Here is a 13,494-nt window from a genome sequence, read left to right as displayed (position 1 = left end):
GAGAGCTGGACCTGAGTATCAACAACCTGCAGGATTCAGCACTGAAGCTTCTGTCTGCAGGACTGCAGAGTCTCACTTACAAACTGAATACTCTGAGGTCAGATCAAGTGATATTTGTTTTTTCTTTTCTCTCAAAATTAACCAGTTAAAGATTTTAGCCATTAAAGTTTAATGTTGTTGTAATCTTCTGAGGAATTAATTAGTCCTTTAAACAGACATGATTAAATATTGATAAATCAACTAACTCCTCACCTCACTGCACCCTAATTGGACTTAAACAGCAGTGTTTGTTTTGGTGTTCATCTTTTATTTTCAGACTGAGTCACTGTAACCTCTCAGAGAGAAACTATGAAGCTCTGTCCTCAGTTCTCAGCTCCCAGTCCTCTAGTCTGAGAGAGCTGGACCTGAGTAACAATGACCTGCAGGATTCAGGAGTGAAGCTTCTGTCTGCTGCAGTGAAGAATCCACACTGGAAACTGGAAACTCTCAGGTCAGCATTCAGACTTTTCCACTGATTCATATTATTGTACAAATGACTAACCTTTAAGGAATTATCAAGGGGATATTTTTAATTTTCCTTTTGATGGATTATTAGAATCTGAATTACTTACAGTTTGCATCCATAACATATAGTTTCCTTTCATACTGGTAGGATAAAATATAATAGTCTAAATAGATGAACAAACTAAATTCAAAGATGCTTCACTAAAAGTATAAAATGTAGAAAAAGGTGAAAAGTTTTAAAGAAATTTGAAGGTATTTCCAAACTAATTTTAAACCTACATTGAAAAACTGAGCTCACAGTAAACAGCTGGAGAGGCTGCAGAGCCTGAAGCAGGTGTAGACACATGACTCAGTGAAGGGGCCAACTACAGTTTGGGCACACAGGTGTACCTAATAAAATGACGTGTGAGTGTGCTGTTGTGTGTCTCTGAGCCCTGGTCAGAGTCGTATTAGCGGTGTTGAAATAAATGCAGTACGAGAGAAACAGACCTGAAAAAGTCAGTTTGAATCCACAAATGAAAAGCAGCTCATTTCTGATTGGTCGCTGTTTTTACCATCAACCCCCTCCCCCACCCACACACCCACACACATACACGCAGACTGGGTGAAAGTGTGTGTCTTGTGTGGCAAATTAAAATAATCAGATATTTGAGGAAGGCTGGGAATTGAACCTGCAACCACACATTAGCAGACTGAAGTGTTAGTAATAGAACCAACACTGCTGGTAGGCTGTGCCATGTACATTCACAACTGGGTGAATGGGTGAATTAGCAGAAAATCCTCCTGACCTGCCCATAAACAACAGCCTGCCACACAAACACTGTGGATCCCACTCAGAAGGTTTTCCCACTGTGAGCACCAGGAGACGTTCCTGAGGCAGGACGTGTGTTTTTATCTCTGTACCACTAAAACTGAGGGAGAAATGGCAGTTTAAAAAGTGCCTCTGTATGTGGCTGTGGCCCCAAAGAGAGGAGAAAAGTTACCATTGGAGTGAATGTGGAGGCTCCTCCTGACACTCTCAGGCTGGGGTGGGTTTGAAGAGGATTTCCAACTTTCTGCATTTATTTCAAATGGCAACAAAAAAGATCATAAAAAGCTAAAATTTAAAAATGATCAAAGTTACAAAAATAAAAGTAATAGCATAATTCTCCAGAAAAAGCTGAACGTTTTGATACCAAAAAGGTTTCTATTGCTCAAAGCATGAGGAAGGAGTTAGACTGAAAAATGCAGAGAAGGATAATAATGTGAATGTTTAACAGCATCATATTAATAATACAAAAATAACTGAAGAACTTTAATTTATCCCAAAGTTGGGAAATCACTGTTCCAGCTGCCAGAACACCAAAAACAACCTAAAATTGACCCTCAGAGGTCGATCATCTTGTTAAAGTGTTGCTGCATCAATATTGTGGCATCATCATTTAGAAGACCTTTATGAAGCATATTTTTACTGTGTTTTACTATTGTATGAAAAAAGCTAAAGCTGTTCACTGCTGGGCACTGATAGAGGAACACAGGAACACCCCAGGTTTCTGTCAGCTCTGTAGCCGGGCTGGCAAAGAGTCACAGCTCTGTTGAGCCCTGTATTCCTTTAGCTTTAAGTAGTAATAACTTCATGAACACCTTCAAAAATAACATTTTAACCATCCGTAAAAACTGGCAGCACAGTGGTGAACTGGTTAGACTGGTTAGCACTGATGATAGGTTTTACTTCCTGTTTGTATTTGTGAGTTTATTTAGTTCCTCACTGCTCCTCTTCCTCTCTTTGCTAAGGTCACTCAGGTTTCTGTGTTTTAGTCATGCTTCCTCTTTTTTTGGTAGGTATCATCTCTGGTCTTAGGTTTAGTTTGACTTCCTCTCCTGTAGTTGTCTAATTATTTTCAGCTGTGTCTCGTTACCTGCTGTGTTCAGTTTCCTGATTACCTCAGGTGTATAAATATCCCGTCCTTCCTCTCAGTCAGTGAGTGCTTCCCAATGATCCATTTTGCTGAGGAGGTTCCTCACTGAGAGAAGTGGCCCAGAAATCTCTGCATGGAGGCCATAATAAGAGCAGTTTGAATTCTCCTGATAGTAAGGAAAGGAGCTTCCATGCTTCCTTTATTGCCTCCTTTAGCATAGGAGACACTGGGACCATCCTTTATAACAGTGTTTCGCAAACTGGGGGGCGGGGTCATGACAGGTGGGGGATGAAGGACCTGGGAGAAAAGTGATGAAGAACAAATGTTGAACCTCAGATTGATTCTCTGTTATTGCAGATGTTGGTTTTGGTCTGATACCAAGTAAATCCAGGGCCAGTATTGGTGATACTGATACAGGCAGCTTATGTTGGGGAGAGCCGTGTGTCAGGATTTATGAGATGAAACACTTTGACAAACACATTTTAATGAGCACTGACTCACTGTCATGTTTCCTCTCCACAATAATGAGTTAACACAATAAAACATCTTTGAGCTTTTTATGGACTCTGAAACTGGACTTTTTTGGAGACCAGGGCCCTGCACTACGAAGCAGCTCAGCATACCCAGGGTCTCTTTGGGGGATCTGGGTTCACTGAGCCTAACACTGGTGATCAGGATAAACCGTGGTTATCAGGTTAAGTTAACCCAGGGTTTCTGCTGCAGGGTCACATGAAAGGGGCGGGGCTGGCAGCATCTAACCAATCTAACAGAGGCTTTTCACAGGTCACATGACTCGTCTTCCACAGACAATGATCCCTATGAGTGCCGCCTGCTCCTGAGACATTATCACATAAATGAGATAAAAAAATCCCAGTAAAGTGGAACACTGCTGTGAAAAAGGACCCAGATTAATGCAGAGCAAATCATTAATGTGCTGATTCAGTGCACAGAGGCTAACATCAACATTTTTTTGCTCTTAATGATTGTATTAGTGAGTGCACTCTGAGTGCTGCTGAACATCAGAGCTGTGAAACTTTAAAGGGCAGCATTGACTGTGACCTCTGACCTCTGTGCTGGGTCTGGGGTCAGTGCCGCTGAGTCACGTGACTGCAGACAGCTAATCAGAGCAGAGCAGGAGGAGGGGGTGGAGCAAAGAAGGCGGTACGGCCAGTGTTTGCACAGGACATGCCTGCTTTCTGATGAAGGGGAGAAACGCTCTGAACTTCCAGGAGACAAACAAACTGAAGCATCGATCTTATCGCGCTAGCATTGATCTGATATGATCGATATTTAGATCGATCCGCACACCACTGTAATTCTGACGGTGGAACAAGGAAATGTTTGCACATACGTGAGCACACAGCGACTAGCCAAACTCTCCACCATCACCGTCTGCTGGGTACATAGAGCAGCTGTACCCCCACTTCACCACGATGGGGACACCCCCACCCTCCAACGTCACTTCGCGTGGGGCATGAAAACATTTGACCCGGTGAAGTGGGGCATGATGGGAAAAGTTTGAGAACCAGTGCTTTATGAAAGGAGAGGAAAATAATTGTGCTTCAATTATTTGTAAATATTTAAATGGAATCCCTTTAAAATGGTTCAGTGTGTTAAATCAGTTTAAAAGAGTCTTTAAATTATATATGGTTCATGTTTACAAGCTTCCTGTTTTATTGTGAAGGGCTCATGATTGTAACAGGAAGTAGTTTTCATGATGAGTGATGCTGCTCTGCTATTGGTTGGAGAAGAAGGAAGTGTGTGTGTGTGTGTGTGTGTGTGTGTGTGTGTGTGTGTGTGTGTGTGTGTGTGTGTGTGTGTGTGTGTGTGAGCTCATTAGCTTGCTGTATGTTAGCATTCATTAGCAGAGTGAATGGACTCATAGCCACTGTTTAGCTCCCTCAGCTGACATTATAGGCTGTAGTTGATGTTACTGATGAGGAAGACTGTGAAGCTCCATCAGCTGGAGCTACAGAGTTACCACGGAGACGGCACCATCTCGGGATCATTCCTCGGCTGACTGAGCGACTCCAGCAGAGATGAGCTGGAGGTGCAGAGACTTGTGCATCAGCAGAGATCTTCATCAGCCTGCTCTCCTCCTCCTCCTGCTCCTCCCAGACTGTAAATGTGCAGCTTCAGCATTATAAGGAGCAGATTTTCTTTTTGCTCCTGGAGTGAAACGGCCGACCAGTTTGTGCCACAGAGCTCCCGAGCATCACTTCAGGCCTGCAGCAGCTTTCATTGGTGTTCCAGTTGGTTTATTGGAAGAATATCTGCTGGCTGGAGTGTGTGTGCAGAGAGAGTGTGGGCCCACCTTTGCTTCATGGAGCCTCATTGAGACTTTTGTCATTGAGCAAACTTAAAGGGACATTTCAGAGAAATTCTAATCTTTCATTTCATTGTTAAACATTTCCAAATCATTTCAGTTCATTGTGTTCTGCAGCTGCTTTGAGTGCTGTTTGCTTCTTCCTCTTATTTCCTGCTAATAAGTTCAGAGGATTTGGTGACTCCGTGTTACACTGAGCATTTGTGAGTGGCTAACTTTGCTGCCCACACTGCACAGTTTGCAGTGCAGCTATTCTAGTGTTCTTCTAGTTCATCTGAAGGGAAGAACAAGACTCAGGACACTAATCTTCTTGGAAGTCCTCGTGTTTCATGAAGGCTGTTTGCTTTAAAGAACCCAGGGCCCTTACCTGCCACAGTGAGCACAGGTGGGCTGCAGGTATCATTGACTTAGTGAGCTTTGTTGTTGTGTTGCAGGATTCTCATTGGTTTGGACTTCAGCTCAGCTGGGATCAGAGATGGATGGAGGGAATAATGTCAGTCCTAGAAATCCTAAACAAGAGCAGGAAAGGCGTTTGAGGATCAGCAGGAACATAGAACATGGGATTTTTCAATAGCACATTGCAGCATTCAGGCATGAATCTAACACACTCACACAGATTGATGGAGAGCTGCATTGTCACAGCTTTGATTGGTCACAGATTGAGCAGAGAGAAGTGGCTCTCTGTGTGCGCACTGCTGAGAAAAAGCAGCTCAGTTCATTTGTGCTCTGTTTCAGTCAGATCAGCATTACTGAGGAGCAGGAAGTGGAGCTCAGCTCTAAACACTCAGCGTGAGGACTGAGTGAAGAGTTTGAGGACAGAGTTTTGGAGCTGCGCTCACAGCTTTGAGCCGTCCATGCAGAGTGCTCATTCTGATAACATGTCCCCTCCTAAAAACACTCCTCTGAGCATCCATCACAACCACAGCAGGTAGAAGATGGCTTTGTTTCTCTCACTGATGTTTGTGGGATTCATTGAAATCTTCTCCTCCTCAAAGTCAAACTCCTCCAAATCCAGATGCCATCAGGACAGCAGCAAAAATCCTGGTGTCCACAACTTTGAGTCCCAAACTGACTCTGAGCCTCTTTAGTGAATCCAGCAGCTTTTGAACTTCCAAAGAAGTCTTTGAGCTGCAGACGTCAGGAAATCTGAGCCCAAATGTTCCTTTTTCTTTCAGATTCCACCTTTGGAATGAAGCTTTTCACAGGCTGCTCTCCTTTAAATGAGCTGCATCAAACAGCAGGGGAAGACACACTGTGCTGAAGGAAGATGTGGGTTTTGTAGTCCATCTTCTGCACATTGTAGTTCCAACACATCCAGCATCACGTTGTTAAGGAGAGACGAGTGTGAAGCGGTTCAGATTCTCAGCGCTCTTCTCTTTTCCTGAGTCCTTATTAATTCTCCTGCCACCTCCCAGCTTAGGAAAAGGAGATAGGAGACACTTTTAGGATGTCCACTTTGTCTCAGGCTCAGTTTGTCCTCCTCAGGTGCTACCTGCCTCTCTGGATCCTCCTTCTAGTTTTTCATGGCTTTTTCTTCTGCACTTTGTTTCCATCAAACTAATCAAAGGTTCAGTCTGCTTCTGCATCTGGATTTGGCTCCTCTCCTCCTCAACACTCCAGGACATGACAGGATACCAAGGCCAGATGTTCTTGTGCAGCACAAACACTTTTTCAAAGCTTTTTCCAAATGTTGAACTTGCTGTGGAAGCAGCTCCCAGTTTGAGTCCAGGAGACAGACCCTCTCTGCTTTAAGATCAGCTTCAAACTTTCCTTTTGGATCAAGCTTCTAGTTGGAGCTGGATCAGGTGACCCTGAAGCCTCCCTTAGTTCTGCTGCTATAGGCTCAGGCTGCTGCTGGACTTCCCATGATGCATTTCTTCTGCACTCCCCTCTTTTCCCTCCTGATGCTTTGATCTGCCACTACTGCAGCTCCTTAACTTTGCTCTTCTCTCTCCTTAGTTTGTGTTTGGTTCTTGTCTCTCTGAGCTCATCTCTGCTCTCTTCTCTTTGCCCTCACACTGAAACCAGTCATGGTCCGAGCTCCTCCTGGAGCCTGTTTTCATTGGAAGCATCTTTCTGTCAGAGGGAGTTCTTCCTTCCCACCATCACCAAGTGCTGCTCACAGTGGATTGTCTGATGGTTGGGGCTTTCTCTCTAAGATTGGAGGCTGTTACCTTACACTGTTACACAACCTGAGATGATGCTGTTGTCTGTTGGCAATTGTCACTTACAAATAAAGCTACATTAAATTGAATGGATGGAAATGGATCGATGTTATTGTATGTGACAAACAGGAAATGATTGCTCACAGATGGATTGTTGTTTTGTGTGTCTGCAGTCTGTCAGGCTGTCTGATCACAGAGGAAGGCTGTACTTCTCTGGCCTCAGCTCTGAGCTCCAACCCCTCCCATCTGAGAGAGCTGGACCTGAGCTACAATCATCCAGGAGACTCAGGAATGAAGCTGCTGTCGGCCGCACTGAAGGATCCACGCTGGAGACTGGACACTCTCAGGTATGGAGAGGATGTCTGATAGAGGAGGAAGAGCTGGAAGCATTTCCTGTGTCCTTCACTCACTTCCTGTTTGTTTCATGCACATGTGACATCAACAATCACACATGCAGGAACATTTTTCCTTTGCTCACAACAAAAACACTCTTGGAAGTGAACAATAAGGGATATTAATGTAGGGGGTCTCCAAGGAGAACGTCTCCAGGAACAAGTTGTAGATATCTCAGGATATTTAACAGTGCAGGATTTTGGGAAAACTCATTTTTCCCTCTGAGCCTGATTCAGATCAGATGAATGTGTGCACAGAGAGGCCGAGGACATATTGATCCAGCTTCCTACAAACACTGGAAGCAGGAAACTGTTAGCCTAGCTTGATCCAAAGAAGAACAAACTGATCAAGTTTCTAATCAGAGCTGTGGTAGAAGCTGACAGCTACAGGGAGATGTTTTCATTTAAAGGCAGCAGCCCTGCACAAATGCATTTCTGCATTTCTTTCAGAGACAAAGGTCACAGTGTGCTTTGAAAAGCCAACACACTATAAAATAATGGAAGTGACAACAATGCAATAAATCAGTGCATTTAGAGAGGAGCCAGGTGCAGATCCAGAGGCAGGAAGGAAGTGAGAAAAAGGAGCGTTTATTGGGCCAAATGCAAAAGTCCAAAATGAGGAAACACAAAGTCCATCAAAGAGAAATCCAAAGCAGGCAGGAAAAGAGGACAGGATATCCACTGGGAGCTACCTGCAAACCAGAGACAGGTGGGAGCAAAGCACAGGTGCAGACGCTGAGAGACGAGCTGATTGGACGGTGTGTCCGTGTCAGGATTGGTGGGCTTTTGGAATTCTTCCTGGATGCTGTTGCTGCTGTCGCTTGTTCTTGGATGAAGGATTACACACTTGGGACTGTGAAGGAACGGTGGGAGGGGTCCTGACCCACAGCCTGGATAGGCCCGCTCTGGTACCCTTACCTGTTTCTGGAAGCTTCTGACCAGGGCCGCTGCTAGGCTCTGAAACATTGGGGGCGGAGCCTAAAAGCTTTTGCTATCCGCCCCTGAGCTCCGCCCCTGAGCTCCACAGAGGAAGTTGTTCTTCTTGGTGTGATTATTCTGCGTGATGTAGTCTCAGATTTCAGAGCCAGTTTTCCATTTTGAGCTCATTTCCAGCTTCAAGTCTTTTAACAACCTTGTGCAGTTTGCAGAACTTCTAAGTTCTCAGCTGGAAGACAAAAGCTGCAAATTCCCTTCAATGAGTCATTTTGAATTGATGTTCAAATGAAGATTCAAATGTTGTTCCAGTGTGAAAACAATGTGTAACTGGAAGATCCTGTGAAGCACTGCTGAAAGACAAAGAGCCCAACACGTGGACATCCTCTGTTCTAACATCATTTCAGCTGTTGGGTTAAATCCTCTTGACTTTTGTGCCTTTCTGACTGTATAAAGGACACTTTGAGACAAAAACAGGAAAACAATCTGATGGTGCTGCAGACTAATCCACAGGATCTGATCTCCTTGATCCGTGGATCATTTTCCTATACTTGTCATATTCAAAGGTCAGACATCTTCAAGTGTGTGTGTGCCTCTGAAGCACAGCTGTGACTCTGTCACTTCTTTTCCTCTACTTAATGATGGAGAAGAAGTTTGATGAGACCAGTGCTGCATTTGAATGCTTTCTTTCTCATCAACAACATCCAGACTGAAAGCTTCAAAGAATGAACTCCAAAGTGTTCAAACAGGCTCCCACTGGCCATCACTGCCTCTGCCTGTAGCCGGGTCAGACCTGCAGCTGCAGGGTTTTGATGCTGATCTGAGAACAGTTCAATGATGCGGTCATCCCTCGTGGTGCTCGCAGCTTCACTTTCATCGGCCCTAAAGGGAAATTAGCCGTGCGGCCGAGCCAGAACAAAAACATGTAGAAAACAGAGACGCAGACGCTCAGAGGAAGACAGGAAATAACCTCTGACCCCCCTCCTCCTTTCAGGGCGGAGCCTGCTGGAGTGCGATGGCTGAGCCCAGGTCTGAGGAAGTGTAAGTGTGTTTTTAATGTGATTGATGAAAACAAAGCAGCACACATTCAACCATCTTCAAACTGTCACATCACTCATTCACATCTCTGATGTCAGGAGTCATCATCAAAGTGTCAATCAATGAACAGATGATGGATCAATAACTGCAGCTGGATTGTGTTTGTTCTCTCCATCAGATTCCTGTCAACTCACAATCGACACAAACACAGTGAACACAAGCTACAACTGTCTGACAACAACAGGAAGGTGACACATGTGGAGGAGGTTCAGTCATATCCTGATCATCCAGACAGGTTTGATGTTTATCCTCAGCTGCTGTGTAGAAATGGTCTGACTGGTCGCTGTTACTGGGAGGTCGAGTGGAGAGGAACGTTTTATATCAGTGAGTTACAGAAGAATCAGAAGGAAAGGAGGCAGTAATGACTGTTGTTTGGAGGAATGATCAGTCCTGGAGTCTGAGGTGCTATGATGGTCGTCCTCAGTTGTCATTCACAATAAGAGAACACATCCATCTCCTCCTCCTCCTCCTCCTCCTCCTCCTCCTCCTCCTCTGTCTCTAACAGAGTAGCAGTGTATGTGGACTGTCCTGCTGGCACTCTGTCCTTCTACAGAGTCTCCTCTAACACTCTGATCCACCTCCACACCTTCAACACCACATTCACTGAACCTCTTTATCCTGGGTTTATGTTCTGGTCTCCTGGTTCCTCAGTGTGTGTGTGCTGAGCTGAGTGTAAAGAGCGTCCTCCTGTTAGAGAAACACTCTGACTGTTGAACAGATAGTTCAGTCTGTACATGTCTGTCTCTTTCACTCACAAACACGTTTTCACATTCATGGATTCAATCAGTTGATGTTTGAAACTGTTCTCAATGATTCCTTGTAAACTTCTTCCTCTTCAGTCCTTTAAAGATGGAAGCTGCCATTATTCCAGGACCCACATGTTGTTTTTCTGTCTTTTTCCACTCAAAGCTTCACAGTGAATATCAGGATGTTGTGTTTCTCTGAAGCTCACTTCACAACCAGCTCCTCTGCATTTTCAACAAGTCTGAGCTCATTCAAATCCATCCAGATCTTTGATTTCTCTTTCTTAATGCCATTTTTCCAACCTCTCCACATGCTCTTACTGTTGGACTCATTTTTGGAAGCTGTGATGGAAGCAGGACAGGAAGGAAGCTGTCAGCAGGAGCACCTTTTCACAATAAGAGCACATTTGCATGCTTTGTGCTTTTGAACTGATCCAATGACAGAAACATGAACTTCCATATTGATCAGATGTTGATGTGCAGCTCTGATGTCACTAACATCTCCTTGAAGTCTTCATTGATGGTGATTTGTGGCCCTCTGCTGGTGAGAAGATGAACTGCATGAAGTGTTTGAAATGAGCTTTTTCTAATTGGACTGCTGACTGCTGTTAACCACACTGAGACCAACACTGATGTCTTCAACACAAACACTGATGTGGATGAACAGTCACTAAAGACTATTAATGTCTATTTGTGTCTTTAACATGTTTGTGTTTGTCACAGAGAAACTCTGGATTGGATTTCTGGATCTTTGCTCTTTTCCCTGCAGTTCGTTCCCACAATGACTCCATGATGGAAATCTCTAATAAACTCATCAAATGAACAGCATGTCTCCCAGTGTTTGTGTGTCCTTTGTGCTCTTCTCCTTGTATCCAGTCTCTGCTGCTGTGTGCTGTGCTGCACTCACTCACAGATCAGAGTACATGTACAGTTATCCCAGCGACACCAGGAGGAGACAAATGTTTGGCTTCATTTACAAACAACAATCTCAGCTATGGATTCAAACAGCAGCAAATATGCAAATGAATCCTATTCAGGCTCCACCTTTGACCTTTTCTTTTCCTTCCAAAGGTCAGAGCACTGGGAAGCGTCATGTTGGCTTTCCAAATCAGAAGCTTGAAGCTGTCAGGGGGAGTCTCAGGGTCAGGGTGCTGTCTCACTGCAGAGTCTTCAGGCTCAATCCTCCTGAGCTCACACACACAATTATTTCTAGATTAGATTTAGCTGATATTTCACAAACAAAGCTCCATTGGAGTGAACAGAGATGAGGCCACTCTGACTGTTGGAGCTCTCTGCAGGTTATTCTAGTGAACCAAAACCAAGCAACTAACAAAGAGTCCAAAACATTTTGCTTCACTGAAATCAATCAAAATGAGCAAAGGAAAAAAGTGGAACTAACTAAAACTCTATAGTTGGTTTACAAACTAAGTTCAAGTCAAACTGTGGATAAAATGAGCTTCGTTTTCCTGTTTGTCACTTCAGCTGGATGGATGTTAGGAACACAGGATATTTGAGCTGCACAAATCATTTGGAAGAACTCAGAGACGTGAAAGCTTCCTGTTACCTGTGGCTTCTTCTGAGTCAAAGCTACATGTCCCAGATGTCTCACACACACTTTTATTAACATTCAGCTGTAGATGTACAGGAGAAACTGCTCAAAAATAAACCACTGGCATATTTAAATAATAATGCTCCTCAAATAAATTCATGCTTTTTTCCTCCATAACAAAAGACTTGCAGCCGTGTGAAGGAAGGGGTGTAAATATGCTGCAACGTAGACACACCATTAATATAACAATCTAAATAGAAATACAGCATCAAGTAGCAAATCACAGCATTAATCTTCACAACAAGGTGAAGGTGTTGGAATAACTGCACAGCAGACAGAAATCAGACTGCATAGCAGAGAAACAACAAAATCACATGCTGATGATTTCCTGGAAAAGAATGTGTGTTTTGGTCTGATGTTTTGTGTCTACAGGATCCAGATGAGTCCGTTAACAGGCGACAGTGAAGGGCACAGAAGAAGGAACTGATAAGCTGCTACATGCTTGCATATTTCAGTAACTGTGTCTAAGTCTGTGTATCAAAGTTGAACTAAGGTAGAGAGCAGGGTCAGACTTGTGTGAAGCTGCACTGACTGCATCAGGCAGCTCCAACAATTCTGAACCAGATTAATCTGTAAACTGTTTGAAATGGTTTTATTAAATTTAATAATTGGATCCTTATTCCTGTTTGTGTCATTGCTGTTTGATAAACGAACACGCAGAAACCTAAAGGCTTAAACAGCAGAGACACACACTTATTTAACTTCCTCCAGCATGTATACAAAGTATGAGATGATTTTTTATGTGTTCACTATTGTTTCTCTTTTTTTAATGGCAGCGCCTCCAGAAGGGGGGGGGGGGGGGGGGGGGGGGGTATGGCCACAGTTCAGCTATCTCCCCATGTTTGTGTGTTTGTCTTCTTGGATGTGTTCTGTTAACTGTAATTTCCCCATTGTGGGATCAATAAAGGTATTCATTCATTCATTACCGTCACACCATCAGGTTTCATCAGTAAGTAGTATAAGACGCCGGCAGTTCACACCTAGGTGTGAAAAAAGCATTGCGCGTGCATGTGAGGTGCGTGTGTGTCCGTGTGTGTTTGCGCTGACGTGTGATAATGACGTACACGTGTCCGATCAAAACAATGGAGCTCATTGTCTCTTTTTTTTTTTATTAAAGCCTTTATTCAAAATTATTTGGCAAACAAACAGCCACATCACTACAAACACAAACAGCATAAATTCATATTACATAATCATCGTTACATTTGTTGTACATTGTTTTTTATATCTTTAAAATATTCCAGGGAAGGGGGGTGTTATTCATCTGTCCAATAGCTTTCCTCCTCCTCAGATCCACGATAATATTTCTAAAAACAACATCACTGTTAATCATTTTTTGTTCAATGACTGACTTGGCCCTTGTTTTCCAAATGTGGGTGTTGATAATGCACATAATTAACCAGAACAACTTTCTTTTGCTGTCGAGCATTTTTTCCTTAAATAATCCATAAATTACAGATCTCTCATTAATATCTACATCAAACCCGACATCAACCATTCTGCTTCTTATTTCTGTTGTTCGCTAACATCCAGGAGGAAATGCTGCAGGGTTTCATCTTCATCACAATTATTAGGACATTTCTTTGTGGTCACATAACAGCTCCACTGTACAATCGCTCTAACAGGAAGTCTGCCAGCAGAAATGAGCCACACAGGATCTTCTGAAATTACTTTTTCATTTACATTTTTAATCATTTGAGAGATTTCATCATTATTTGCATATTTATATTTTATTGGTCCCCCATTGTTCTTTTCATTAATTATATTATAGATTTGCTTTGTACTTGAAGTATTCCAGTTTATATTTAAACAGTTTGCCATAAAAT

The 13,494-nt window shown here is 43.3% G+C and overlaps 1 protein-coding gene and 1 long non-coding RNA gene across 2 annotated transcripts in view; both read left to right on the top strand.

The window, feature by feature from the left end:
- Positions 1-13,494, top strand: part of LOC115776949 (NLR family CARD domain-containing protein 3-like) — a 71,114-nt gene that overhangs the window by 17,033 nt on the left and 40,587 nt on the right. The gene's annotated exons all lie outside the window — the stretch shown is intronic.
- On the top strand, positions 199-9,447 carry LOC115776981 (uncharacterized). Its single transcript, XR_004019542.1, has 4 exons — positions 199-490; positions 7,067-7,240; positions 9,213-9,259; positions 9,435-9,447. It is a non-coding gene; the product is annotated as an uncharacterized LOC115776981 (long non-coding RNA).

Source organism: Archocentrus centrarchus, unplaced genomic scaffold (assembly GCF_007364275.1).
Source record: "Archocentrus centrarchus isolate MPI-CPG fArcCen1 unplaced genomic scaffold, fArcCen1 scaffold_41_ctg1, whole genome shotgun sequence".
In the NCBI taxonomy this organism is placed as follows: Eukaryota; Metazoa; Chordata; class Actinopteri; order Cichliformes; family Cichlidae; genus Archocentrus; species Archocentrus centrarchus.
Note: the sequence above shows the minus strand (reverse complement) of the source record. Positions and strands in the feature narration are given on the sequence as shown.